This window comes from Ammospiza nelsoni, chromosome Z (genome assembly GCF_027579445.1).
Source record: "Ammospiza nelsoni isolate bAmmNel1 chromosome Z, bAmmNel1.pri, whole genome shotgun sequence".
In the NCBI taxonomy this organism is placed as follows: Eukaryota; Metazoa; Chordata; class Aves; order Passeriformes; family Passerellidae; genus Ammospiza; species Ammospiza nelsoni.
The window spans coordinates 35,602,405-35,630,222 of record NC_080669.1 but is presented as its reverse complement, the minus strand read 5'-3'; the positions used below and the strand labels follow the sequence as shown (position 1 = coordinate 35,630,222).

Sequence of the window (27,818 nt, the reverse complement as noted above, 5' to 3'; positions counted from 1 at the left end):
TGCTTGTAAAAGGTAGCCATTAGCTTAAAAAAACCTTTAGGTTTAGATCAGCTAAAAACCTTTACTGAGTTTTACCAGCTGTGGCTGGTGTGTTTGTGTGTCTGTGTGTGAGTCAGTGCGTGCACACAGAAAAGTGAGAGAGGAAGGCTAGTCACTAAGATGCCTCACAAGGCCAGTCTGAAGGTGTAATCACATTTTAAAAGCTGCTGTCAACATGCAGTGACTAACACTAGTCTGGTATAAAAGCTGAAAAAACTACATTATCCACATCTCCCTTCAAAGCAAAAGGTTTTCAGTAAAAAGTACTGGTTTGGAGATACAAGTCTGAGCTTGCAGTTTTTTTCAAGAAAATAGAGGAGGTGCTAGGTGATGGTGAAGTCAGGCTATGACAGAAAGAAAACACGCAGACTTAACACAGCAGTGGATGGCAAATCCATCTCCCCTTACAGCAGTAAGGCACTGGTCAAACAATTTTTTTTGGTAGATGCTTCTGTCAGGAATTTCTCCAAATCATAGTAAAGATGATGTGGTTTTCTAATTAACATAACTAATTAGAAAAAATAATTTTATAACTAATCCTTGATATCTTGTTCTATCAAAAAATGTTGGTAGAAGTTTATAGTAGGTGCCTGTTTTTGTACACCAGCCTCTGAAAAACCTCTTGCATCAATGGGCCCAGCAGGTCACAAACTTGGGTTTGGAGGGATCTCCTTCCATACCATTGAGTTACAGGTAGCACAGCAGGAACTCTGCATAACAAATATAGCTCCCAAGAACTGACGTGTATGAGGCTGGAGGGACAGAAGAGGGATCTCCAGGGGCATTTCATACCTGCATGGCATGCATCCCTGTGAGGGTGCGTACCCTTCTTTGCTCAGAAATCAGCCAAGGCTCCTGGAAGTGTCTCTCACTTTGTCCATTTCCTTTGCACTGTTTATGTCCTCAGAGCAAGAAGAAAACTAAATCTAGCTAAAAAGCATTATTTCTTTCACTTTGAAGACTTTTATGCATAAAATAGACAGGAAGGGTGCAAATGGGTACAGGGAGCAAGTTGGGATGGGAAACAAAGTAAAAATAAAGAGCAAAAAAGGCAAGAAAGGAAGGGGGACACCCAACAAGACATTGTGCACAAGTGAACTGGGAGGAAAGGAGAAATGGGAAGCTGTAGTGGATGAATAGCAAGAGAACCAAAGTAGAAGGAACATACACACTAATCGGAAACACGCACATAGGAAATTATTTCTGCTTTGGTCTGCTAAAACAGGCCTTCAGTGCCATTAAATTTGAATGGTCAAAAGGGTACTGAGGGGAAGGGGAAAATACATTTAAAAAGTCAATGAAGAGCTGATAGTTCTATTGTAAGAAAGAGAGCAAAGAAAACAATTTTTTCCCCTTTCCTTAATTAAGGAAAAAAATAAAAGGCAAAAAATCCACAGGCATATTTCAATGCATCTCTGTGAGGAATATATCAAGTACAGCAATATTTTCAGGTGGATCAATCTGAGGTATTAAATTTATGCATAGCTTTGTCTAAAACAAAAACAACAACACATATTGAAAAATTCAGCAAGATATTAAACCCTGCTTTTACTGCAGTACATGCTGTCAATATTGGGAAACATCCTCCTGAATGGTTATTTCAAATACATTGATATTTAGCAGAAATGCAGGTAAAGCATATTTTAAAACCCAGTCAGGCAAGTAAGATTGAATTACTGTTCACATTTGTGATGATCCTCCAAATGGTGTTTTTCCAAGCAAAACAGACACATCTGGAAGTCTAGATGTACACTGATCTATAGCAAAAAGTTACATTTGCATATCCTCTGTTTGGATAATTTGATGGTTACAAAAGGAACCTCTGAACTAAGGGACACAGTCAAAGGAGCAAGATGTGAACCTCCACTTCGCAAAAGTTCTGTGTTACACTGTTCTTGCAAATTGGACAAAGGCATAAGTTTCAATTTCTTTCCAACCTCTGTTACCAGGGTCCTAAATTAGCCTCATGGGGATGAGAAGCCCAATCACAATAAAGGAGAAAAGGTTTGAGTGAGTGAAGCTACCTCTGCAATACATTTTTTTATTTTTAAAACAGAGAGCCTTTACAATGGGCACCTACTGCTCAGGCACCCTTTCTTTTCCTCTATCAATTATATCACAAAAAAGAGATCACAGATTAAACAAAACAGCAAATATTGTATGCAAAGGTTTTTCTTCCAAGTCATATAGAAGCTTAACTTTAGGCCCTGAGACATAAACACAGGCTATCACTATTTACATCTCATGGCCACCATTCCAGCAAAAAGCATTCATGTGTGAATTTTAGTATAGCAGTTTATAGGATCATAGAATGGCTTGGGCTGGAGGTCTTAAAGATCATGTCGTTCCAACTCCACTGGCATAGCACCTCTCAGTAGGCCAGGTTGCTCAGAGCCCCATCCAACCTGACCTTCTGTGGGCAACTAGTTCCAGCGTCCCATTACCACATAGTAAAGAATTTCTTCCTAATAGCTAATCCATCTTCTCCCAGTTTAAGACCATTAGCCTTGCCCTTGTCACTACATGGCCTTGTCAAAAGTCCATTGCCAGCTTTCTTGTAGGCCCCTTTTAGGTACTGTAAGACACAATAAGGTCTTCCTGGAGGCTGAAAAATTCCATCTCTCAGTCTGTCAGACCTCTGATCATTTTTCTACATATTTTGCACTGGATGTATTCATAGCAGTCTGAAAAGGGAAATTGTTTTCCTCCTACTTCTGCAGTGAGAGAAGTTGCTATTTGTAGACAAACAATGTATTTTATATGAAAGTATTTCTATGACTGAAACAGCTTTGCACTCTCTCACTCTTATATTCATTCTACACTAGCAGAACTAATCTGTGTATGCCTTACTGAAGCAGAGAAGGAGTCCACTATTGGTTTTTTGCACAGACCTCAAGTTTCACACCATCTTTACACGGTATAAACATGAAGCACCACAATCAGCATGCACTGCCTGAGGTCTTTTTTTCTTATCCCACAGAAGAGGAGACACCATACAGAAGCCTGAATTTTTCTCACATTGCTTCATCCTGGACATGATGACAATTTCTAGCTACAAATATGTCATTCATCAGGTTTGTTCCTTTGTGACCTCAGTGTAATTTGTAAACAATTTTTTTTTAATATCTGGACTATCTTTGTGATTTCAAATGCCCTACAGTCCTGCTAGATTCCACATTTCACCATTAACTATACTAATGTTCTCAGGATAACTTGAAACACATTTGTTTTTCCCCTTTTGCAGCTTGTTATATAATTCTTACCAGGATTTTACATATTTAATAATAGGGAAAAAAACAGCATGATTTTCCCTCCCTGCCAACACCCTGTGTCAAAAGAAATTTATTAATATTTTTCAACATGAAGACCTTCCATAAATACCTTCCAAGTAGGCTTTTTGCAGAACATACCATTTTATCAGTGCTAAATTTGAGATACAAGTCCAAAAGCTGCCTTTGCAGCTCATTAAATCAATGCTATTTTGACAGTATGCTGCAGTATGTGTGCTCCTATATGAGAAAGTTTCACCACTACCTTCTTGCACTCTAACTTTGTCACTGCACACTTCTCCCCATATAGCTTCCTGATATCACTTGGCACCATGCACCGTTATTTCCACTGGGAACAACTTTCAGTATCACAAGAAGTGGTTCAAAAATAAGAGAAGCAAGTTGTTTCTGAAGAAATGTGTTTCCCTTACTTCCTGCATTACTATGGCCTTAGTGAAATTGCTTTGAAACTTGGCTGCTTGCAGAATCTGGTCCTGTTTTTTGGGTTTTTTTTGTTTTAACTTAAAAAAAAAGCAAAAGTACTTGTGTCACAAACCCCCCACCTCTATGGCAGTAGCTTCAGAAATAATCTCATAGAATAGGAATAGTAAAACTAATCCTAAGGAAACAATAGCATATCATTTTGTTAATAAATGCACATCTTAATTTTGATGCATTACTTATTAAGAACACAATAAAGTAGTACAAGTCCAGTGTCTCTTAGTCTGCAAAAATTCAGCCCTCATTATTATTTGTAAAATATAATTTTATTATATATTTACATTTACTTAAATAAAAACAGTATTTATTCTCATATATAAGACGAGAATATATCCTCTCTTATTCCCATTTCCCATTTTAGAGGATAAATAGTGAAAGCCCAAAGTATTTCACATCTCACACAGGAGCCAGGCTACATAAATCTCTGTAAATGTCACCCCAAACAAGTATATTATCCAAATCTCAGGAGAATAAGGAAAAAACAAAGATAAACACAAGAAGTAGGACAGGTAAGTTGACCACTCCAGTAAAAATTGCCTTGGTAGATAAAGTACAGGCAAGTGAGTTATTGATGCACCTTTATGCAGTGCAGAAAAGCCAGGGGAGAAAAGTGTGATTCTGCAACAGACTAGAAAATGAAAGGCTTTTCACCCACCATCCTCAGCCTGATATTCTCTCTCCCCTCTAAGACTTTCTACTGCTAAAACTTTTTATTGTCAAATGACATGCATGAGTTACCAGCAGTGTGCAACCCAACAACAGGCACTTTGTCTCTGAATGGTATTTAAGGAAATTCCCTGAAAAAGAAAGCTAGAGCTATTTTGTATGAAACTTTTTTAAAACTATTTTGTCTTGAAATAGTAGTTTTTGAAGCTGTGTTTAGCACAGACTCAAAACAGAGTCCTGGATTTAAGAAATTATGGATTTGAAACAAGAGAAGGCCCCAGAGGCTGTATCTGCAATATGCCATAGCTCAAGACAGTACTATCTAGACAATTTTTTTTGAGAGGCCAGCAATAACCACAGAGAAGACATATTTTAAAAACTCACAAAAGCAGCCCAGTTTCTTACAATCCCATATGAAAATGGGTTATTTCAAGTGCACTTAATGGGGAAGTTTTAACTGCACTTATTACAATTGCTTTAGGACCTGATCATGCTTCTTGAAGCACCATGACAGACAAGAGTATTTTTTTTATTTTGGTGGTCAGGCTTAACCATCAGTGCTTGCAAAGATCTGGAGTACAGCTTTGCCCACCTCTCTTGATAACTAAGGAAATCTGAAAAGGGAGTGCTTATTGGTTTCATGCCTGCACAGCAAAGCTCTATTAATGCTTCAACAGTGCAACTGAAAGAGTATATTCCAATTTCAATATCTGAGTTGCACAAAAAGTGCATTAGGTATTTTAACTTGCTTACAAGAAGCTTTCTTCTTACAACTTCAAGGAAGGACTACGCTTCTTACCAAAAACATCTAGATTTCCTTGTAGCAGTGGGACAAGTAACAAAAGACAGAATCATTCATGTAGTTGAAGCACAGACAATTATAGGCCAAACAACCTGTAAAGTTTATACATTCAATACTACAGAATCATGCAAGACATGTTAGAGTTCTTACAGGATCTAAATAAAACTGGGGTGAGAGGAAACTCACCCTAATTCACACATTTTCCATTGAAATATTGCTTGAAATTACCTCCTTAACAGCCATTCCCCCCCACTCCCCCAAATCATTCAATACAGAAAAAGCTATTCTCTAAGTACTCACAAACTGGTGGTCAATTACCTCAATTTTACTAGAAACAAACAGGAATTTAAAAATACCACTGTTCAGAGTAGACTTTTGAAAACAGCATATGCTTTTCATCTCTGTAAAAGCACATTTTTAAGCCATTAGGCAGGCATATTGTAATGAAAGGAAATACAAAAAATGTAAATCTTACTTGAGTTCAGAAAAGCCCTTCATAAGTAAGCTAAAGAATGCTTTTATACATGCGTACACAATTTGTATATACGTATATTACATATTTTGTCAAAAATTACATGTTACCTACTACACCCTTTAGCTATATTATGATGATCATAGAATTGTTTGGGTTGGAAGAGACCTTTATGTTCAGCTATTTCTAATTCCCTGTCAAGGTCAGAAAAACCTTCCACTAGACTGATGGCACACATACATATACTGGGCATGTATACGCACACAGAGATAAAGCTTATAAAATACAATTTGTTGCTAACATGCAGTGTTAAAATGAAAAATATTCTCAACTGAACATGACATCAGAACTGTCAAATGGAGAAGGAATTTGTTCCCACATAATTTACAATTAAAAAGGACACATTTTTGCTGAAGAATAGTATCAAAAGCAATAGGACACTATAAAACAATAATAATAATAATAATGCATTATAATGGCATATTCTTACATATATGTTCTTAGAATATTTGAAATGCAAAACATATCAAAGCAAATCTAATACTGTATTTTTTAAATTATGGCATGATACAAATAATGAATCAATGAGTAACAGCCTCTTCAATGCAGAGTTGACGTTGGAAGCTTGTGAATTTTCATTAAGAAAAATTTATCTTAACTTAGTTTTATGCTGTATTCAAATAAATTAGAATTTTATTGTGTGGCACTGCAACAGTGTTAGATCTGACTGACTCCTGACTTTCAAGTCTCTTTATCATACCAACTAAACATACAAACTACTTCCCATTGCATTTTTGTAAGACTTTGATTAGCCAAAATTTCTGTTAATTACTGGCATTCTTAAGTTGCATTGCTAGATGAAAAGAAAAAATTTCTTGTCAATAGGAGGTACAGGAGCTACAGAACCATGTTTCATGGGCCACACCCAAATAAATCCAATTCTGCTGAGCAGGAATGAGAATTCCTCTTCCCGGTGAACCCAGATGTATAGGGATATATTTTGCCATTGTAGACTGATTTTTAAAGATGATATCACTAGGATTTTTGGTGTTAATTCAGCAGAACACAACACAATTGAGATTATTTCATACATCCAATTCCCAGGATACCTAGGAGTAACATTTCTTTAAAGTTGGCTTTTGCTATAGTTGTCACTCACCTTTGCTAGCTGCTATCAGTGCAACAAAGTTAAAACTGGAACAAATAGTATTCTTTTACTTGCTCTACGTTTAATACCCATTGCACACACCTAGCATGATGATTCACTGTCTGAGCATTAAAACATTTGCTTTCCCTACAGAGAACCTTATGCTCTTGAAGATAAGGTAAATGAACAGATCAAAGTATCACAAATGAACATGTAACTTCCCAACATCACTGCTGGCTTTGCCAATTATTCCCTGAATACCAGGTCTAATTCTCACTTACATGCACACAGGGTTGTGTGTCAAGAGAACGTGTATGATGGAACAGAATATATTCCAATATTTCATAGGTACAAATAAAAAGTTACCTAATAGACTATATGGCAGGAAATACATGGTCAAGGCCCAGTAGATAACAGATATTTTTCAAGTGAAATCTGATTCTGTGTGCTGCTGGAGTCTCTGAGAAACCCTACAGCTCAATTAGGTTCACAGCCTGCATTTGCTTACCCTGCACAGAGACAGGCAACATGCTCTCCTGCAACACAGAGACAAACCACAGAAAACACATAGGTGGAAATGGGCCTCAACCATGGGATCTTACCCTTCCCTGTACCCACTATATTGTGTTTCTGTTCTTCAGTTTGCCCTTAAAGGTACTGTTCTTACAACTTGCTTATTTAGTCCTTAAGAGTCTCTCACAGAAAAGGCTGGACCTTTGGAATCCTCACTTCTGCCAGAAGGAGATGCAGCAACTCAGTGGGTCTTATGAGGACAGCCTTGGTTTTCTCCTCATATCCCAGGTTTTAAGGGACAGCCTGTTGCAGAGGATTGACAAACTAAGTGCAAGCTTTTAAAAAGCAAAAACTTATATAGCCCAGGTATATGTATTGCACTTCATGAAATGCTTTTACCTCCAGTGCCTTATACAACAAATCTACACAACCAGAACTGAGGCTAAAAGAACCAGCTGCATCTTCCTGAACTACTCATTTCCATGTAACAGCTAGCTTCAATTCATTAAAAAAATGCAAAGATGAATTTTGTGCTCTGTAAAAATTGTGTTTGAAAATTTACATTCAATTTTAGTGGTGAAGACACTGTGTCCAGCAAACCTCATAAAAGCTTTAAGAAAACCACTGAAGATTTTATTCCTGATCCTTCCAAGTTTCGGGGTCCTCCTGCAAATCCCAGCCTTTAGTATATTAAAGACATACTGTCATTTTCACTTTGTTAATTCATACTGCACAGTATTTCTCAGAGTTTGCAAAACCCATTCTAAATATCACTTACAGCTGATGGTGAAAGTAACAAATTCACAGAGTCAATTTCTGAGGTCCCACAGAAAGACTCTGAACATCCATCTTCCTTTATCAACATTTGTAGTTCCTTTTAATTAGCCAAAACACCTAAGTCAAACTCGTTTTACTTCCAGCCTTTTCAGCCAAACTTTTGCTGCTTTTAATTGCAATAATCCCCACTGTGTCAAATGCACTCTGCATAAAAGGATGAACAATATTAAGAGCACTGCAAGCAAACCTCCAAGCATTTAATGTGACTGCTACTAAAACAAAGTTTAAATCCAAGCAATTGCTAAATCCCAGCCAGACATTTGTCACTAGGATACCTAGAGATTATTGCAAATGCAAAAATTAAGAATAATTTTTTACTAAACTTAGTTGCTTACTCTGTCAAAGTACTTCATAAAAATACATATTTCTAGCAGATTTAATGTCATTTGTGATGCTTTAGCACAATATTATAGTGTTGAGAACACTGAGGAAAATATTTACTTTTTGACGAACAAGTTAAATCCCTGAAAGAAGCTTATATCCCTGTAATTATATCTCAAGTTTGAAGCTAAACTCTTTCTGCTTTGAAGATATATTAAATAATCAAAGATTTGTTCCAACAAAAATATAATAAAGCATCTTTTGCTTTTTAACTCAACATGTATGAACCACACTTTTCGTCCATACCACCATTTATTTGCAGGTAAACTACAATCTTCTATTAATGTAATACTGTGACAAGAAAAAAAAAAAGAAAAAGAAAACCAGCCAATTAAAAAATACCCCAGAAAACAACCCACCAAAAAGCCCCCAAACAAACAAACTAACCAATTAAAAAACCAAAAGTCCCCTAAACAAAATAGAACAAAAAACTCACAGCCAAAAAAAACACAAAACCCCGCAAAAAACCAACAATTCAAAGCCAAGCAAAAAACTTGTAATTTACTTCCTAACACAGTCTGATATTATACATCTAACTTAATCTAAAATTAACACTTGCATTTTAACCTCCAGTTTAACCATACTAAACAAACTACGTACTTGTATGCTTTCATACTGGCCATAGTATGGTGTTATCCTGTTACACCACATTAAGTCAGAAATATACTGAACATCAAGGCTGAGGAAATTTCAGATCGTATTCATTAACTACATAAATTCAACTCAAAGTTCAATAATACATGTGCGAACAATATTTGAATAGACCAGATAATTTCAGATGAAAACTAACTAAATATGATTATTTTAGATTTAAGCTCTTCCTCGAACCCCAAACAACCACAAGAAAATCCCCCTGAGTTTTGGAAAAAAATATAAGCAGCTAGGTACTGCTGTATCCTTGGGACTTCCAAGATCCTTCTGACCACAGAATCAGCCTGGCATAGGGATACAATTATAAACAGGTAAAATTCAGCTCCAGTAAGAGCTGCAATAATGGCATGCATGGAAAAAGTTTAAAAGATGTCTTCTCTTAATTACTGTGGCTTATATATTTCTGAAATAAATCACTCAATTTTTTAGCCTCTATCAGAGTGAGGTAAAAAAACTCACAAAACCAAACAAAACATGAGCATCTTCCTTTTAAAAGGAATGTACAGTCTAAACTGGATTATGATTTGGCAATATATGCTATTATTTTTAAAAATTAAGTGAAGCAAATTAGCTACCAATCCCAATTAGTACAGATGGGGGAGTCTGTCCCACAATTCACACTGTCATAATTTAATAAAAAATATGTTTGTTTCCCAGTAATTTTTTTGTTCAAAGAGAACTTCTAATTACTCAAATATAACCTGATGTGAGAAGAATGAAACATACAAAGCCACACTGGTTTTTCCAGTGTCACATCACAACCAAAGAGATCAGACAGTCCTTCAATCACAGGTGACTTTCACAGTTCTTTTTTAAGTTTAAGATAGATTCAAACCAGGCATAGACTATGGATGTGCATCAGTTCTCTATGGTACTACATTACATGTCCCCAGACACCAAACTCCTCAGCATCAGTCACCAGCATCAACGCTGCAGTGATGCCTGCCTTCTGCCAGCTGTGCCTGGGACACACCTGCCACACCACTGTGCACAAGGCTCATTTAGGGCACTGGCAACACTGCCATCGGGTAAAATGATAGCGAGGGCCAGAGGGGGTCCTTGCCCACATAACAGAAATGCAGGCACGTATGGAAAAGCCATGACCAGCTAGAAGATCCATTGCAACCTTTGTATCAGGGCACACACCTACACCTAGCAGGGCTCCCCTTGTTTGTCCAAGGAACACCTAGATTCAGATCTCACCACTTCAGCTCCTACACTTCTCAGAGGGACAGAGAGGGGATGAGAATAAGCCTAAACAGCAAACTAACAAAGGGAACACCAACAGTAGGATCACACAAAAGGGTCTTCATCAGGTTTCAAACTTCTGTTGACACAGATTGTCACTTCATACCAAGTGAAGTGGAACCGAGGAATTCCACCATTGGAGCCATGATCCAAGTGGTGACACCTAAAATCACAAGCCGAACAATATTAAGATGATAACTTGCATTTACCTTAAATGAACGCCCTTCATAGTGCAAATATGGTGAAATGCACACATAATACGGGACCCTGACAATTTTATAAATTTGAAAAAATTAGCATACTTAACAGAAATAATCCCATTAGAGGAATATTAATTCAGTTAATTAATTAACCACACTTTTGGTTCTGCCCCTACTTAAGCCCCCTCCACCTCCCCCAGCTGGTAACCACACATATATTGTGTTTATGATACATAGAGAAAATAATAATAATCTCATTGGTTCACCACAGAAGCAAGATTAAACATTCCAGGAAAATTAGCTTATTGTTCTAAAATCTAAGTGAAAGGGTAGGACAGTTAGTTAAGGACCTATATAACTTTGTAATAGTAGTCTACAGAGCTATGAATATATGGAAAATGTATAAAAAGCAAAAATCTTTTTGGCACCAGTGGTAAGATGCAAAGGACAATTTTGAATTACAGACAGTTTGTACAGTGTATGTGCACAAAGTATAAGGAGTCAAGATGAGTGATGAAGGTAACTGCACTTAGTAATCATACATATGTTCATGGCTGCTTACTAGTTAATAATTGGCCTCCACATATGGTCACACATCTGTTTACAAATTATCATTTTTACATCACAGGTAAATAAATTCAAGCATCAAAAAATATGAGGTAGGATTTTCCTATGATGCACAACTGCTTTCGGGCTGCACCAAAGTTACATTTTGATCACAGGTGCACTTAAACTACAGCAATCTTTCTTGTGCAAGCTCAAAGAAGAGTTCCTCAGAACTCAATTACTATCAGAATCCTTATACAACATTTCCTCTAGAGAAACTATGGTAAAGAGGGTACTGCTCTCAGATGATCAGTTTGATATGTCAATCCTCCATCATGTAGAGCTTCTGTCACTTCTGTGACATAAAGCATAAAAAATGGAAGCTGGATAGGTTCAAACCAAAAATTAGGAAAACACTTACAAACTCAGAAGTTAGTAACACACAACACACATTCTCTTTGGGCTTCAGTATGACAGACTTCAGATCCCAAAGAAATACAGCTAAATCTAGATGCTGAAACTCCCAGAGATCGAGCATATTATGGCTCTTTTTTCCATTTCAAACAACAATTTTAATCATTTATATAGTAGGAAAATACTGCTAATGTACATTGCTGAAACACAAAGATAGCAATCTCCTTTCTTGGTGTTGCACTGTGCATTTGTCTTACAATACTACCAGCCTCCCATAGCAAGCAGAGTATCTATTAAAATTAGGAGTCAGACAAGTGCATGTCACAGATTCCCCTTTAGAAACAAGCCTGTAAAGAAAAGTCAGAATACTAATCAGCAAAGCAATAATTTAGTGACTTACTGGGTTGCATCTGAAAAGAGGAAGTGAATTGATCAGTTCAGCTGTTAGCAGAATGCAATGATCTCAAGCTGGGAATCAGTAACTCTGACAAATAGTTTCAAATACGTTTCCTCTTTTATCCCGAAGCTTTGTGTGCTCACTTTTGTTAATAACAGCACAACAGGAAGGCCTCTGCTCACATAATTATAACAATAATAACAACCTGGTCTGTTGAAGTAAGAAGGAAAAAATGAAGGAAACACTGCCCTCATTGCAGCCTGTATGTGCTGTAGATGACTCAAAGTATTTATCTGCTGCTCAGAGCTTCCAGTTTTGCTACTCTGCTATAGAAAGGCAGTCAAATTACAAAGACGGTCCTAGATGGGGACTGTCTGTTAGTAGTAATACTTCAGACTCCAACATAAATGTATGAAAAACACAACAAAAATCACACCTAGATAGACACCAACACACAACAAAACCCAGTATGTTCTCTGGCATGATAGAAACCTAGAGAAAGAGAAGCAACCTTGCAAACACTAAATGTAGGCCTGGGGCAGCCATACAAAACACCTAGTTCTGCTAGAGACTCATATGCTTCTTGGCTATTTTGCATGAGAACACCACAGTACGCTGAATCTGCTCTTTCATATACGGACAATTAAAATATTTCTCCACGGACAGGTCAAAATTAGTTGCCCGTGTTCTACATAACTCCCGACAGAGAGCTTGGGACTGCGCAGAGATGACAGTTTATAACACTCCAAGACTTAATTAAAAGCTTTGCAGGCTAACAAGTAGGACACTCCTCCTACTGTTGGAATTTTTTTTTCTTCAGAAACTTAAGCATAAGACTTTGAATAAGAAATATATTTCGAATGAAAAGCATTATGTGAGCCATCTTAACCTAAATATTTGTGGTTATATACTACTCATTCCTTAGATCTGGCTCTGAAATTTTTTTTTTATTTGTTCAACAGTGAACATTTTAGCAGGTGTTCCTACATAATTGATACAAAAGAAATTTTGTATTCACATGGTCAATTAAGACCATCTTCTGATTGGATGGATTGTTTTATTGAAGAGGTCTCAAACTCCTTCTCATTATCAACACTAAAATTTTGCATTGTTTTGTCTAGTAATATCAGAATTTTAGATGATCTCTTAAAATTACACAGGTATTTGTGCTTCAATTTTAGGTACTTTAATATCTTAGAATCCATTATTTGCACCCCATATAGTAACATTTTGTGTGTTCTTCTGCCTAGAAAGACACATCTTTAAGAATGCCACCTCTGCCTTCTGCATGCACTAAGAATCATCACACGACAGGCCTGAAGATTAAAGTAGTCTCAGAAGCACCATATCTGCTTATATGCTAGCAGCACCATGAATTTCAGCAGAAGTCTAACAATCACAGAAAATGTGATCAGAAAGACTATGACTCTTCCTCATCCACATTCCCCAGTACTTCAAAACTATTTCTAGTGGAAAGACCAGCAAAGCCTCTAAGCAAAGTAAGTTTCCAATTCAGATTTCTATTGCCCTTGAGAAACAAACAATAATGCTCTTTCCATTGCTGTATTTAAGAATCCTACAGCAATCTATGAATAGCTGGCAAAAAAGTTTGTAGTGTAAACAAAAACTGATAACATTAAACATACAAGTATCATTATTTAACAAGATGACTTTGTTACATCATCATGTTTGTACTAAAAACAAAACCAGAAACTGTGGACTCCCATGAGAAGATTTACTGTTTTCTAGCCAGAAAGCTCTTCACAATACTTCCTTTGTTTTCATGAACAAAGTGACTAAACTTGGTGGAAATCTGTTCCCTCTCAGGAGCTTCCATTACCACTTGGAATGTGAAAGTTTCTTTTCCTCAAAGTTGAGTGAGATGTAAAGAGCTAAAGTACCAGTCCCTCAAAGGCTACTCTGTGTGCCAGCCTTCATGCAGACATGTAAGACTATCACGTACCTTATACAGTTACCACACTGACTTCCACATCACTCAAACTCAAGCAAAGACACGAGTTTTGGCAGAAGCCGTGAACGCAATTTTGTCATAGGGTGCGCTCCTTCATGCAAGATAAGACACATGAGCCTTCTTCTTTGCAGGCAATTTGTTTAACCATAGAAACACAACTGAATCTCTCTGCAGCCCAGTGACCAGGATCTGGGTCAGCTGAGTACGAGGCAATCTCCACACCAGACCATCCCTTCTGCTCAGTGAAGAATCTCACATTAAACACACCACAAAGAAATACAGACATCCCAATCAGCTCCCGCAGGTGTGGATCTGCTGATAATGCATTGCACAATGAAGACAGTAAAAGTATAGTGATCTTTACCTTGACTCATACTCCAAAAGACTACACTGCATGGCAATCTCTCTTACAGCCTAGAAGGCAATTTTCACCCTCCATCCTCAGATAAATCTCTCCCAATATGGTCAGTCAACATACTGGAGAGAAAAGGCTGAATAGGACTATATATTTTCTTAGCAATGTTTTGTAAGAATTATGCATACAGAAATATTTGTCTATTCACACAAATCAGTAACAAGTCTTCTCAAATTTGTAAAACCCTAGAGGAGGAGACACCAAAGACAAAGGATTACAACACAGCTGACTCATCCCTTGACAGAGTTTTGAACGTCAAATTTGACACTGAAGTAACTAAGTAACACAATGATCAAAAAAACTTAGACAGCATTAATGAAAATGAAGTTCAGTGTTCTTATCTGAGATAGTTTTGATTCTGTGTAGTGCTCCCTGCCAGACTCAACATGGCCATGGGCTCGATGGCCACTGCATTACTCCTGTCAAAAAGCTCTTACAACACATTAAGACCAAGATTTAAATTAGGTATAAAAAGGGAGAGCATCTGCAGACACTAGAAAGTTACCTTAGCAGTAACCAGGATATCCCAGAATCTTACCATTTAGCTCAATCATCCTTTGAAGATTTCCAGTATAGCTCTAACAGGAGCCCCACAAATTTCTCAACTCCCTTTTAATAATGCAGCTTTACAGCTTGGGTTAGAGAAGGTAACCCTCATAGTCATGAAGACTGTTCTTTTGACCCAAAATAAATATTTTCAATTATCTTCTAATTGGAGATAGACAGAACTGGTAGCTGCAAGGGATTTTTACACTACTCAAATAAAAACCTGGCTTCTTCCAAATTTTCTGGCTCACAAGTGTTTAAAATGTTTTACCAGCAACTGAGTTCACTTGGGTAAAAAAAAGACAAACAAAAGCCCACATTTCCCAAATTTTGTAAGCCAGCAGATTACAAACTTCCCTCCAAATCACTCAGAGATCAGCAGAAATCTTCAGAAAACCAACTAAATGCCATTTGACATACAGCCCATGGCCCAATTACTGCCATTAGTAATGAGAAAACCACAGTTTGACATCCGCTATCTCATTCAGTTATGCCTCTTCATGAACTGAAAAAAAAAAAAGATTTGAGGAAGAAACAACAGTTTGTAATGAATCCAAGAGCAAATATTTACTGGCTTTCATGGTCCAGTGGCTAATGGCAGGAGACTTCACAAGATTTTCCGTAACTAAATGGCAATGACATTCCAGCACTGGGAAACTTTTCTACACATGCCAGTCAGCAAGAGCTGCTGACACAGACCAGAGGCCAGCACAGGCTGCCAGTCTCAGTACAGACCCGGGACTACCAGCAGATTGCTGCTGCTGGTATGTCCCTGCTCCCCCAGCTGCTGCTGTTGGGAATAGCTACACTGAGACCTGGAGAGTGATGGGCACACCCCTCCAACAATTAATCGCAGAACCGTAGAATGGTTTGGATTGAAAGTATTCTTAAACATTATCAAGCTATAGCCCCACTAGCCGCAGGCAGACCAGGTATACCTTCCACCAGATCAGGTTGCTCAATGCCCCATCCAAGCTGGCCTTGAATACTTTCAGGAACAAAGTTTCCACTGTTTCTCTGAACATCCTGTTCCCGAGTCTCATCACTCTCAAAGTACAGAATTTATTTGTAATATCTAATCTAAACCTACCCTCTTTCAGTTTAAAGCCATTGGTCATTGTCGTATCACTAAATGACCTTGTCAAGAGTCCCTCACCAACTCTCTTACCCCCTTTAGGTATTGGAAGGCTGGTCTAAGGTCTCCCCAGAATCTCCTCTTTTTCAGGCTGAACATCCCCAGCTTGTTCAGCCTGTCTTCACAGGAGAATTGTTCCAGTTACTCCACATCATCTTCAGGGCCCTCCTTACGACTCTCTCTGACAGGTCCATGTCCTTCCTGTGCTGGGACCAGAGCTGATGCAGCCCTGCAGGTGGGGTCTCACCAGAGCAGACAGAGGGGCAGTACCCCCTCCATTGCCCTGCTGCCCACGCTGCTCTGGATGCAGCCCAGGATGTGGCTGGGTCTCCAGGCTGCACGTGCACATTGCCCAGTCATGTCCAGCCTCTCATCAACCAGCAACCCCAAGTCTTCTACCCATGCCTGCTCTTAATCCATTCTTCTCCCAACCTGTATCTGTGCTTGGAATTGCCACAACCTCTATGCAGGACCTACATGAGATCTACATAAGACTCTCAAGCCTGTCACAGTCCCACTGGATGCCATCCCTGCCCTCCAGCACATTGACACCACACACTTTGGCATTTTCAGCACAGCTGCTGAGGGTGCACTCCATCCCATGGTGTCTGACACCAACAAAGCTGTTAAACAGCTCTGCTCCCAATACCAGCCCCCGAGGACACCACTCACCACTGCCCTGCACTTGGACATTGAGCCTTGACCCCAACTCTTTGAGTGTGATCATCCAGCCAATTCCTTATCCAACAAGTGGTCCCCCTGCCAAACCCATGTCTTTCAGTTTAGAGACAAGGAACAGTGCCAATATTTTGTATAAGTCCAGGTAGGTGGTGTCAACTGCTCCTAACTACCAACTCTATAACCCTGTTAGAGAAAGTCATCAAAATTTTCAGGCACAGTTTGCCCTTAGAGAAGCCATGTTGGCTGGCACCAAACATATCTTTATTTTCTATGCACCAGAGCACATTTCCAGGAGGATCTATGCCCTGATTTTGCTAGGCACATGATTGGCCTGTAGCTCCCCTATAGTTAAACCACCATCTAGCTGCATGGATGTATCCTCTGCCATTTAGCTGATTCACACTGGTACTCAAGCCAAGAACTTCTTGTGAAGACAAACTCACCAGGAGAAAGAAAGCAAATTACTTTCCCAGATAGCAAAGAATGGGAATCTCTGCACACAGGGCAAGGAGAATCCAGTCCATTCACTCCCTCGGCATGCACTAATCTGACCATGGGCTTTGCTACAGAGTAGTAAAAATAGCTAATTTTGCTACAAAGTAGCAGCAACTAGAGGCCCAGCGGGCACAGAAAGTGAGATTTCAGGCTGGGGACAAGGCCACACCAAGCTGTTAAAACCAAGCAACAAGTTCCTCTCTCTTGACTAAGTCAAATGAACACTAACAGCAATTTCACACACTCAATCATCTTCTCAAGAGCAAGAGAAACTATCAGGTCTCAGTTTATCAATTCCACTTCTCCTAGGCCTGTCCCCTGCCATTTACACTGCCCCACCCCCCACCACACAGCCCCACAAGTGCAGGTAGAACATGCAAATTGCCCCAGCTAAAGAGCCAGTTGAAAGACAGCTGCCCGTCACACTAGTGTCTTTTGTTCTTGCAAAGCTATTTTTAATTCAGATCCGTTCAGTGATCCGATATTATCACAAAGCCTTATCAACAGCTGTGCAACCACAGCCAAAAAAGTGGCAAACTGCCATAACAGTTGTAGCATTTTTAGTCAGCTTTGTTTGGTGCTGAAGGCAACATCTCATTAAACTGCACTGCTCACCAAGCTGTAATCTTAAATGGCAGCAGTTTTCTTCAGCTCAAGTGGCACAGTTAACTAAGTTTCTGAAGCTGTTAACAAGGCTTAATAACTGTCAACTACTGCAAATTGCACCAAGATTTCTACTGTAGAAGGACATTGATTTTAAGTATTTGTGCAATCAAAGGATTTTGTATTTGTGTTCATAATGCATAATATAATTGTGGTCATAAACTAAAAGCTCCACAAAAGGACATCAAGATAGACTTTTCAATTTATATTTTCCCTTGCCAAAATACTGCCAAATTCTAAGTTTGCACAAAGATAAAAGGTGCCAAGTGGAACCTGATTCCAGAAGCCTGATAGTTTCGGTTTTTTTCATAGGATAAGTTTCATGATTCACAGCTAAATGGTCTCCTTTAGAAGAGAATAAAAATCATCCTACCAACACTGGGTCTTGATCTGCAGTCACACATTTCTTATATAGCACTGAATGAATCTTTCAGCTTCTGTGTCTCAGCTCCAGGGTCTGTTCTCCGATCTTAAAGAGACATTTTAAAAGGTACATCACTATCTATAGAATTTAAAATATTGCAGTTACAAGCATCACATAAAAAAACAGAGGGTACCAAGCAGGAGATAGGCCAGGTGGCACGCAATTGCAAAATACATGAATCTTGAGATAAAACAGCTAGCATAAAAATGAGCACAGTTAATAAAATGGCCATCATCCAGCACCTGCTTTACTAGACAGAAGCATCCTATGACTATGCAAATGCACAGCATCACAAAAAAATTTCCAAGTAACTTAGTTTTTTTTATTATGATGCAGATCATAGCTGTGACACTCTGAAGAAACTATTGTGAGCTTACTCTTACTTAAAAATTTCATATTTCAAAGTACAAAACACAAGCACATCTGGACAGCAGTGAAAATAAACCATGCACTTGCAACACTTGCAACTTCCTCCTACTTCACTGATGACAATAAAACAGACCAGCTTTACTGAAAGGAGGAAATAATAAATAGTTGTAAATTGTACCTTGCAACAGGTTGATATGGTTTTCCAGTCACTACTGGAGAATGAAGAAGGAACGTAAAAAAATGGAATTTCCAGTTCACTGAAGGAGGACTTCAAGTTTCTTGCTCACATATGAGGAGAAAAGGTCTTTTGGAACTGTAAAAATGTGAAGAATAGGACAATACATGTGACCACATAACCACAACAGGAATCTGCAGTGACAAATTACATTTTCTCTAAATTACATAATTTAGAGAAAATAAAATTCAGAGTATCAGTGGTGTCACTACAGCAAATAATGACAGTACAAAACTGATTCAAATACAAATTACACTTAGAGAAGGAATGGTCAAAACTGTACCTAGAACCAAATGGCAGGATGCCCAGCAAAGAAGATGTGAAGACCATGATCCCAATTCCCACTTGCTACGGCCGGGGAAGACAACTTGAAAAAGCATTCCATTGCAGTTAACTTGTGTAAAGCTTGCTATTATCTAATATGGGGTTTTAATCAATAAAACACATATCCAACTGCTCATCAATATACTCCTAAATGCACATTTTATTTTGCTTGATCATTGAAGTTTGCTTTTCACCTTCTACAATACATAAATTTCAAATATGGCATCACATAACTACAAGCAGTAGAATCATAGAATCATTTAGGTTGGAAAAGACACTTAGGGTCACAGCTATTAGCCTGACTGTGCCAGGTCCACCACTGATCCATGTCTACCCAGCTTTTGAACGCGTCCAGGCATGAGGATTCAGCTACTCCCCTGGGCACTCCTCTCCAACGTCTGACCACCCTTCCCGTGAAGAAATTTTTCCTAATAGCTTATCTAAACCTTCCTTAGTGCAGCTTACGGCCTTTTCCTCTTTCCCAATTGTTACTGGGAGAATAGAACGACCCCTACTTAGCTACACCCTACTTTCAGCATCCCTTGCACTCCCCTGATCCTCGTTTTCTCCAGACTGAACAACCTCAGCTCCCTCAGCCACTTCTCACAGGGCTTGTGCTCCAGACCCTTGCCCAGCTCCGTTGCCCTTCTGCAGACACCCTCCAGCATCTCAATGTCTGTCCTGCAGTGAGGGGCCCAGAACTGAGCATAGGATTTGAAGTGTGGCCTCACCAGTGCTGAGTAGAGGGGGACAATCCCTGCCCCGGTCTTGCTGGCCATACTATTGATGGTACAGGCCAGGATGCCAGGAGCCTTCTTGGCCTCCCAGACACACACTGGCTCATGTTCAGCTGCTGTTGACCAGCATCTCCAGGCCTTTTCCATTGGGCCCCTTTCCAGCCACTCTGCACCAGCCTGTAGCCCTCAATGGAGCTGTTGTGACCCAAGTGCAGGACCTGGTATGGCACATTGAACCTCATACCCCTGCCTTGCCCACCAATCCAGTCTGTCCAGATCCCTCTGCAGAGCCTTCCTACCCTCAAGCAGATCAAAACTCCTGCCCCACTTGGTGTTGCCTGCAAACTTACTGAGGGTATACTCAATCCTCTCATCCAGATCACCAATAAAAACTTTAAAAATTGACTGAGCTCTGGGAAACATCTCTTGTGACCAACCACCAGCTGGATGTAGTTCCATTTAACACCACTGCCTGAGCCTGGACATCAAGCCAGTAGTTTTAACCAGCAGAGAGGGCAGCTGGAAAAGCCATGGGTAGCCAGCTTCTCCAGGAGAATGCTGTGGGAGACAGCACCGAAGGCTTCAGTAAAGTCCAGGCAGCCTACATCCATAGCCTTTCCCTCATCCACTAAGCAGGTTACCTCCTCACAGGAGGTGGTCTGTAACAAAAGCAATCACACTGCAACACCAACAAGTACACATTCTTCAATCACTGTGTAGGACAAACCTTTAGGCGGGCTCTCAGCAATTGCTAGCACAGCATTGTATTGTGCAGGGTGCTGAAAAGGGCATAGAAGCTGTGCCAGCCCTTATCTACCCTTAAACCAAATGTGAGCTGGGGGGAAAGGGGGAGGCAGTGCCCTGTAACCAGCTGCCCAAGGAAAGGTTGTTGCCAGTTTCTACTCTAAAGTAGCCAAGAATGCCAACACACCTAACGTGCCTTGGTTACACAGAATATAAACACACTGATTAGGTACAGTATGTTCAGGACTGGAAGAATCAGTTAGCACATTTTCAACAGCACATGGAGCACATTACATGACTCGAGAGAAAGCAGTTTTTATAGTTTCTAGCCCATTCTACTGGTGTCAAAAGTAAAAGAAAAAACCCTTTAGCTCCCTACAAGCTAGACAAGAAAGAGAGAAATCAACACCATTCCACAAACACACCCTATTACAGTAAAATATGTGACCAAATGCTTATTCTTAGGCACAGGTTTCAATTCTTCCAATATCAAGAATATCCAAACATATAACTGAAGACACCCTTTAACTACCGCCCAATGAATTTGGAGAAAGAAACTTCCTGCTGCTTTGAATGGCTAAAGGATCGATTCCCAGACTTAGAATTATTTTCAACTCCCTGTTTTATCTAATTGCAGGAAGGGAAGAATCAAGGAAAGAATGTAATGCAGTAAAATAAAAATAATTAAGAGGAACATATTTACAGTCCTGTTTTATTTTCTCCCAATAAATTACATATTAGACACTGATCTTTAAAAGCAAAAGAGGTTTGAATAATTGTGTTAAATTTTGGTTTTTCTGAATCAGTTTTGAAATGGCTGTAAGCAAAAAACCCAATAGATTATGGATAGGAAAAAATATTTGGGTGGAGAAAGAGGTGACAAATTAAGTACTATTATAGGTTTTGGAAGAGTCAGAGTAACAACTACATTAGGCATTCATCAGAACATGTATTCTCCACTTTGAAGATGGAAGAATTTTGAGACACAATTTAATGAACTTCATTATGAGCATCTCCACACTAATAAACCATGAGATAAATATCCTATAAATTTACATTGCTACATAAAAAAGTCCAGTGGGTGCTACAATACACATTCATAAATTTCAGAACTGTCAGTGCTCCTTAGGTTCATTTTAAGAAGAATTTCTGTGGTTTTAACATTGACCTAAGCCCTCTTCACGTTACATTATCCAAATGTTAGCGTCAAATCATCTACATAAATACACGACTCTCTAACAAAATAAAAGGAACAAACTCTCTGTTTCTTCACCTTAAGCAATATCCTTTCAGAAGTAATATGAAGCAAGTCTATTTACATTTCCTTAGGGAGAGATAACAACACCAACACCAAGTTTCCCTAAAGCAATAGTATGTACCATAGCTTAGCTTTTAAGAGGCAGCACTAAAGAGAAAAGAGAGAGGCAGAGGATAACCCAAAAACCTCTGATCACCTAAGCAGGGTATTGGAGAGATTGCTACTTTACAGAAGACACTTTATGGTACTAACACGTAAGTTTACTATTTAAGGACTTTCCTGCTATCGGGCTCTATTCGGCAAAACCAGCCTCTTGGGCAAAGAGTCCCAGTTCAGCCCCGCTCTCCCTGCAGCGCCAGCCGGACCTCCACGGGGATCGCTGCGTGCACCTGGAAAAGCCCGTTCAGCTGCAGCAGAGTCCAGTCCCTAAATGGCCAGCGCCTCAGGCACGCAGGAACCCACCTCCCACCATTCCCCCCCATGCTGCTGGGTGCTCCTTTTTCTTAAAGTGCTGCAACCCCACAATTAAGAGACTTAAAAGTCCGTGGAAGTTTAGACAATCTCCCCCCTCCCGAAACGAAGACAGACAGACCGACAGACACACACATAAGTACACAGCACAGGAACGAGACACGCTTTCCGCCAGTCCCTCAGGCCCCGGGCGCCGGCGGGGCTCCCGGCGGGGACAGGGACCCGCCGCCCCCGGCGCGCCTCAGCACTTGCCCCAGCCCGGCTCGGGGGCCCCGCCAGCCTCCGCCCCGCGCCGCACGCCTTCCCCCCCAGCCCTTCTCCCTGAGGCAGAACTGGACAGCAATAAAAACATAATCAGACTAACCCGGAGAGCCCGCACCGCAGTCCCCGGGCACGCCGCGCCCGCCCGTCCGCAGCCGGGGACACACGGCGGGGCAGGGCGGGGCAGGGCAGGGCAGAGCAAGCTCCGCGCTGCGCGCGGCCGGACCGGCACCGGCACCGCTCCTGCGGGGCGGCCCCTCGCCGCCGGCGCCCCGCCGAGCGCCCCGAGGCCGGAGAGGGGACCGAACTGCCGCCCCCGGCGCTGCCGGCCGGCACTGCCGCGCTCGCTCACCTCCAGCGCAGATGACGGCGGGAGGCGGTGCCGCGGCACGGCTCCTCCCGCCAGCAGCTCCTCCCTCCCGCCCGTGCCGGGGCCCGGCGGCGGGACCGCTCGGTGGGCGTCCGGCCAGGCCTCCCCGCCCGGGCCTCGGCCGCTTCCCCTCGCCCTGCAGATGAGGGCGCTCTGGGAGCTCCGTGCGGCACGGCCCGGGTGAGCAGCTGGCCTCGGTGGTCCCAGGTCCGCGGGAGACGCGTCTGGAGGCGCTGTGAGGGCTGCGCGCCGCTCTGAGGCCGTGCGAGGCCGCGGTGCTGCGCCGAGAGTGACGGCACCTGTTGGCGCCTTTGTGACCGGGGGCTCTAGCTCCACTGCTCACACTAAGAAATTTCTCCCCGACTAAATTTCCTCTCTTTCAATTTGTACCCATTAGTCTTCGTCTTAGCTCTCTCTTCATGACCAAGGGTTCAGCTTCCCTGAAGGCCCCCTTCAAATACTGGAAGGTTGCTATGGGATCTCCATGCAACCTTCTCTTCTGCAGGCTGAGCTGCTCCAGCTTTCTCAGCATGTCTTCGCCCCTGTTCTCAACCCCTGTTCAGGGCTGAGCCTTTCGGCCTGGACCAGAGGTCAGGATCAGAGGAGCAGGTCACCCTCCTTGCCTCTCATTTTATTTCTCCTCATTTGTCACATTTGAGCTGCGAATTCTGTTTCTCATATAAAACTGCTTTCTGGGCCAGCCACTAGCAGACATGCAGCCTGATGAGGACCACTGGCATCATCCACCTGGTCATTCCTATCCATGCTGAGAAGGCAAAAATTACAGATTATTAATTCCCCCAACATGTACTTTCCATGTTAAGTTTTTCAGGCCTCAGGAAAAAATTGAGGGGGAAGAATTGAGGAGGAGGACAGTGAGGAAGGATATAAATCAGTGTAAATGAATGACTGTGGAAAGAAAGCTGTGAGAAAAAATGTGCAAAGATTTCCTGCTGATGAAAATGGGAGGTTACTGGGGCTTCATCTGCAACACTGCTGCATGCAAGAAAATGTCACTCCTACAGGGCTCTGGGCCCTTCTCAGGGAGCATAGTGCTGGAGCTGAATTGCTGCTGTGTGAAGCAAGACTGCACAGTTGACTGCTGCTTGAGAATAGTTAAGAACCGTAAGCTGCTCAAGACCTTTTTGTTCCTGGTAGAATAGACTACTCCCAAGCTACACAACATGAGTGCATAATAGCTCTGCATTTATAGCCGTAATTGCTGATATCGGACAGGCTGACTCATGCACATTGAATTCCAAGTGCAGAAGGAACTATTGTGTGCTGGTGTGTGTTAAAAGAAGAAATAACATAGCATTTCAATGTTCTGCTTTTATTTTTCTTCCATTTTGTTTAAGGTCCTTACTTCACTCCGGTTTTTATCTTCCATGATATTTGTAAAACAACTTTGTCACATGTTTACCCAAACCTATGTGCAATAGCCGCACCACTTAGAGGCTGTGGCTGCCCTAGGTCAGAGCCGCAAGAGAGATTCCTGGTAAACTAGCTTCATCCACTGATGCTTCAGTTTGTGCTTTTCACAGCAGTAGGAGTACAGTGGCTCATATACACTGCAGTCAGATGTGCCATCTGGCTCAGCTCTGAATCTTTAGAGTGGTTGGCATTTTGTTTAATGTATTCAGAATCTGCAGGTTTAACTAGTTTCAAATAAAAAAATGGAAGATGAGAATAATCTAATACTATCAGGTCTTCTCAAAATTTCCTTTCAGATTTTTAAAGTGAACTGCTTCATATTATACATATTATATTTCACTTCAGTGGGCAGGATTAAACTGTCTTACAGAACTCTTGCAGAGGAAGTTTTAAGAACTGCAGATAGTGGTGACGCTGGTTATATATGACGAACAGGGAATACCAAGTCCCAGGCCCTGTTCCAAGAGTGAGCAGAACCCCTGACTACTCTACTTTTGAAAAAGCATCCTAAAGCAAGAGAAAGTTTCTTCTTTCTTCTTTGTGCTGAACCAAACAAGTACCCAAACTTTTTTTTCCATGCCTGCATATACTCTCTAATGGTGCTATATGATATAAGTAAACTCTCAGCAAATGACAAGTTATGTATCTCATTTACCATGTTTTTCTTCTCACACTCCCAGGGTTTCCTCAGAGTGCTCTGAGGTCTGCCAGCTACATGCAGGTGTACAAATATGAGACAGATGGGGCAGGAGTTGCTGCTAGTTGTGGTACTAGATTGCTTGTTTGTGGGGGCCTGAATATATGTATTGTTATGGAGAGAGTCCCTGTTAAGATCTATATATTGTAAGATCTGTGTGGGTCCGAGTTACTCCAAACGAGCTACAGCTGCAAAGTCCTTAGCTGGGCAGCAGCTGTAGCTTGTGAAGGTAACTGGAATAAATAGGGGTGGGTCAAGAGCCCAGGACAAGCTGCTGAGAAGACACACAAAGAGAAGAACAGCTTGGTACAGTATGGGACCTGAGAAATATGAATACAACAGTTGTTACAATCTAATTTTCTACAATTATCATTTTAGTAGATTGCCCTCATCATGGTTTATGTCCAGCTGGCAACCAAGTGCAACTCACTCACTGTCCCTTGGGGTAGGAGGGGGGACAGAATCAGAAAAGTAAAAGTAAGAACACTTTGAGGTGAGATAAGGACAGTTTAATAGGTAAAGCAAAAGCCATGCATGGAAGCAAAGCAAGACAAGAAATGCACTCATTTCCCATAGGCAGACAAGTGTTAAACCATCCCAGAAAAGCAGGGCTTAGTCAGGTGTAACATTGATTTGGGAAGACAAACACCATCACACCCAATATCCCAGGTCCTTCGCCCTTCTTCCCCCAGCTTTATAAGCCAAGTGTGACACCATGGTATATTTTTAATTCTCTTGGGTCAGTGGTCCCAACTGTGTCCCCCTCCTAGCTTCTTGTGCACCCTGTTGGTGGGGTCCCTTGAGGAGCAATAAAGGTCTTTTGCTGTCTAAATGCTGCTCCATGGTAACAAAAACATCCCTGAGTTATCAACACTTGTTTCCAGCACAAATGTAACTACTGTAAAGAACATTATCCCTTCCCCAGACAAAATTCCGTACCGAATTCCATGTAATGCTGCTTAAAGCATACAAAGTAGTGAGGTAACTGCAGAAAATCTGGAGCTTCAGGGATAGTCAAACACATTTTTCTTCTTTGTATAATCACTGTTCAATGGGATTGATGATGATGTTTATATAGAGGACATTTATGACATTCCATACCAATGTATTTATTCACAAAATATCTGAGATGGGAAAACTACTATTATTTACTTTTATATAAGTGTGATTGAAGACATATTAACAATATACTGAAGTCAGTTTTAAGACTCATAGTTCTAAATCAAAAACGCTGTGGCAGAGTGATGATCTGGTATAAACATGTTTTTCTGGTTGAGTCTCTTTCAGACAATTCATAGGAATTAGTTTTATGCTGATTAGTTTTTACTTTACAACTTACATTCTTGTTGGTGTAGGGAGAAGTATAATTGTATGTCATGCCTAAGCCAGAACAAGTTTATGCTACCAGGAGAGCCAGAGGTGCACAGCTCCACTGGATGAATTTTGATAAAACCATCAGTAGTTGCAGCTGGATCATTTTGCCAATGCAGAATATTTAAGATTTTTCTTACATCTTCACTTTGTCAAAACTTTTGCATAAGGATGGCAGTACAGAGTGCTCAGTCACTGCAGGATACTAAAGTTCTAGTTATCTCCACCAGAGCAGTGAGATCAGATAATCCAAGTAATTTTTTTGTCTTACCATCCTTGAACCAGTGCTGATCTGAGCTACTAACTGCGGAAGTTCAGAGTACAGAGTCCAGCATACACACAGATAATATTTTAGGCCCACATTAGTAATGTCATTTTTAGTTTCCTTTGATTTTACATGTCTGGTAAGCATGAACCAATGTTTGAAGGAAAGTTATAAAATTGCACTTAGGAAAATCTACTTTTTTCAGACTTAAAAAAAATAAAATTCAGAAACAATTTCTAGAAATCTGCAAATGCAGTAAGAGCTGCTGCTTAGAGTCTTCTGAGTAGCAGTGGGTAATGAAACCTTTTGCTTCAAAAGTCTCTCTCCAGAATATGACTTATGCAGGAAGTAAAACTAGGCATGCTGTTTCAAGACAGAAAGTAATGTGTTAATTTGGTGAGATTATTTTTCCCTATAAATGTAACAAACTATAAAGACTTCTATTTCTTCTCTTAATTAAAATAAGCAATTTTCTTTACTGTGTTTCTCTCTCACCACAAACAAGCAAGATATATTAAAAACCAGAACCATATAGTTTTCCCCTTCTGAAACTGATTTGATCAGCTTATGAATACAATAAAATTATATATATTAAAATAATGTTGAGCATGCTCATTAAGGATACACTTTAGAGGGGATTAATAGTATTAGTTTCTTATATTTGTCTGGACATTTCCAAGGACAAGGAAAATCCAAGGACATTTTCTCCTTTCTGTCTAGAAATTGCAAATTTATATTATTGCATACTATATGTCATATCAGAATGTCAGCACTAAGCCTGCATTTTTTTGTTTGCTGAAAACAAAGCAGGGCACAAAGCCTTTTAAAATGGTCCATAACGCTTTTAAGAGAACACACCTTATTTGAT

At 40.4% G+C, this 27,818-nt stretch overlaps 1 protein-coding gene across 1 annotated transcript in view; it reads right to left on the bottom strand.

Moving 5' to 3' along the window:
- The window catches only part of PIP5K1B (phosphatidylinositol-4-phosphate 5-kinase type 1 beta), a 112,945-nt gene extending 89,796 nt beyond the window's left edge, over positions 1 to 23,149 (bottom strand). The window contains exons 1-3 of the mRNA XM_059491873.1: positions 22,917 to 23,149; positions 18,962 to 19,096; positions 18,364 to 18,459 (exon numbers count right to left, since the gene is read on the bottom strand). The gene's annotated coding sequence lies outside the window, so the exon portion shown is untranslated. The remainder of the gene's footprint in view (positions 1 to 18,363; positions 18,460 to 18,961; positions 19,097 to 22,916) is intronic.
- Between the last annotated feature and the right edge of the window lie 4,669 nt (positions 23,150 to 27,818).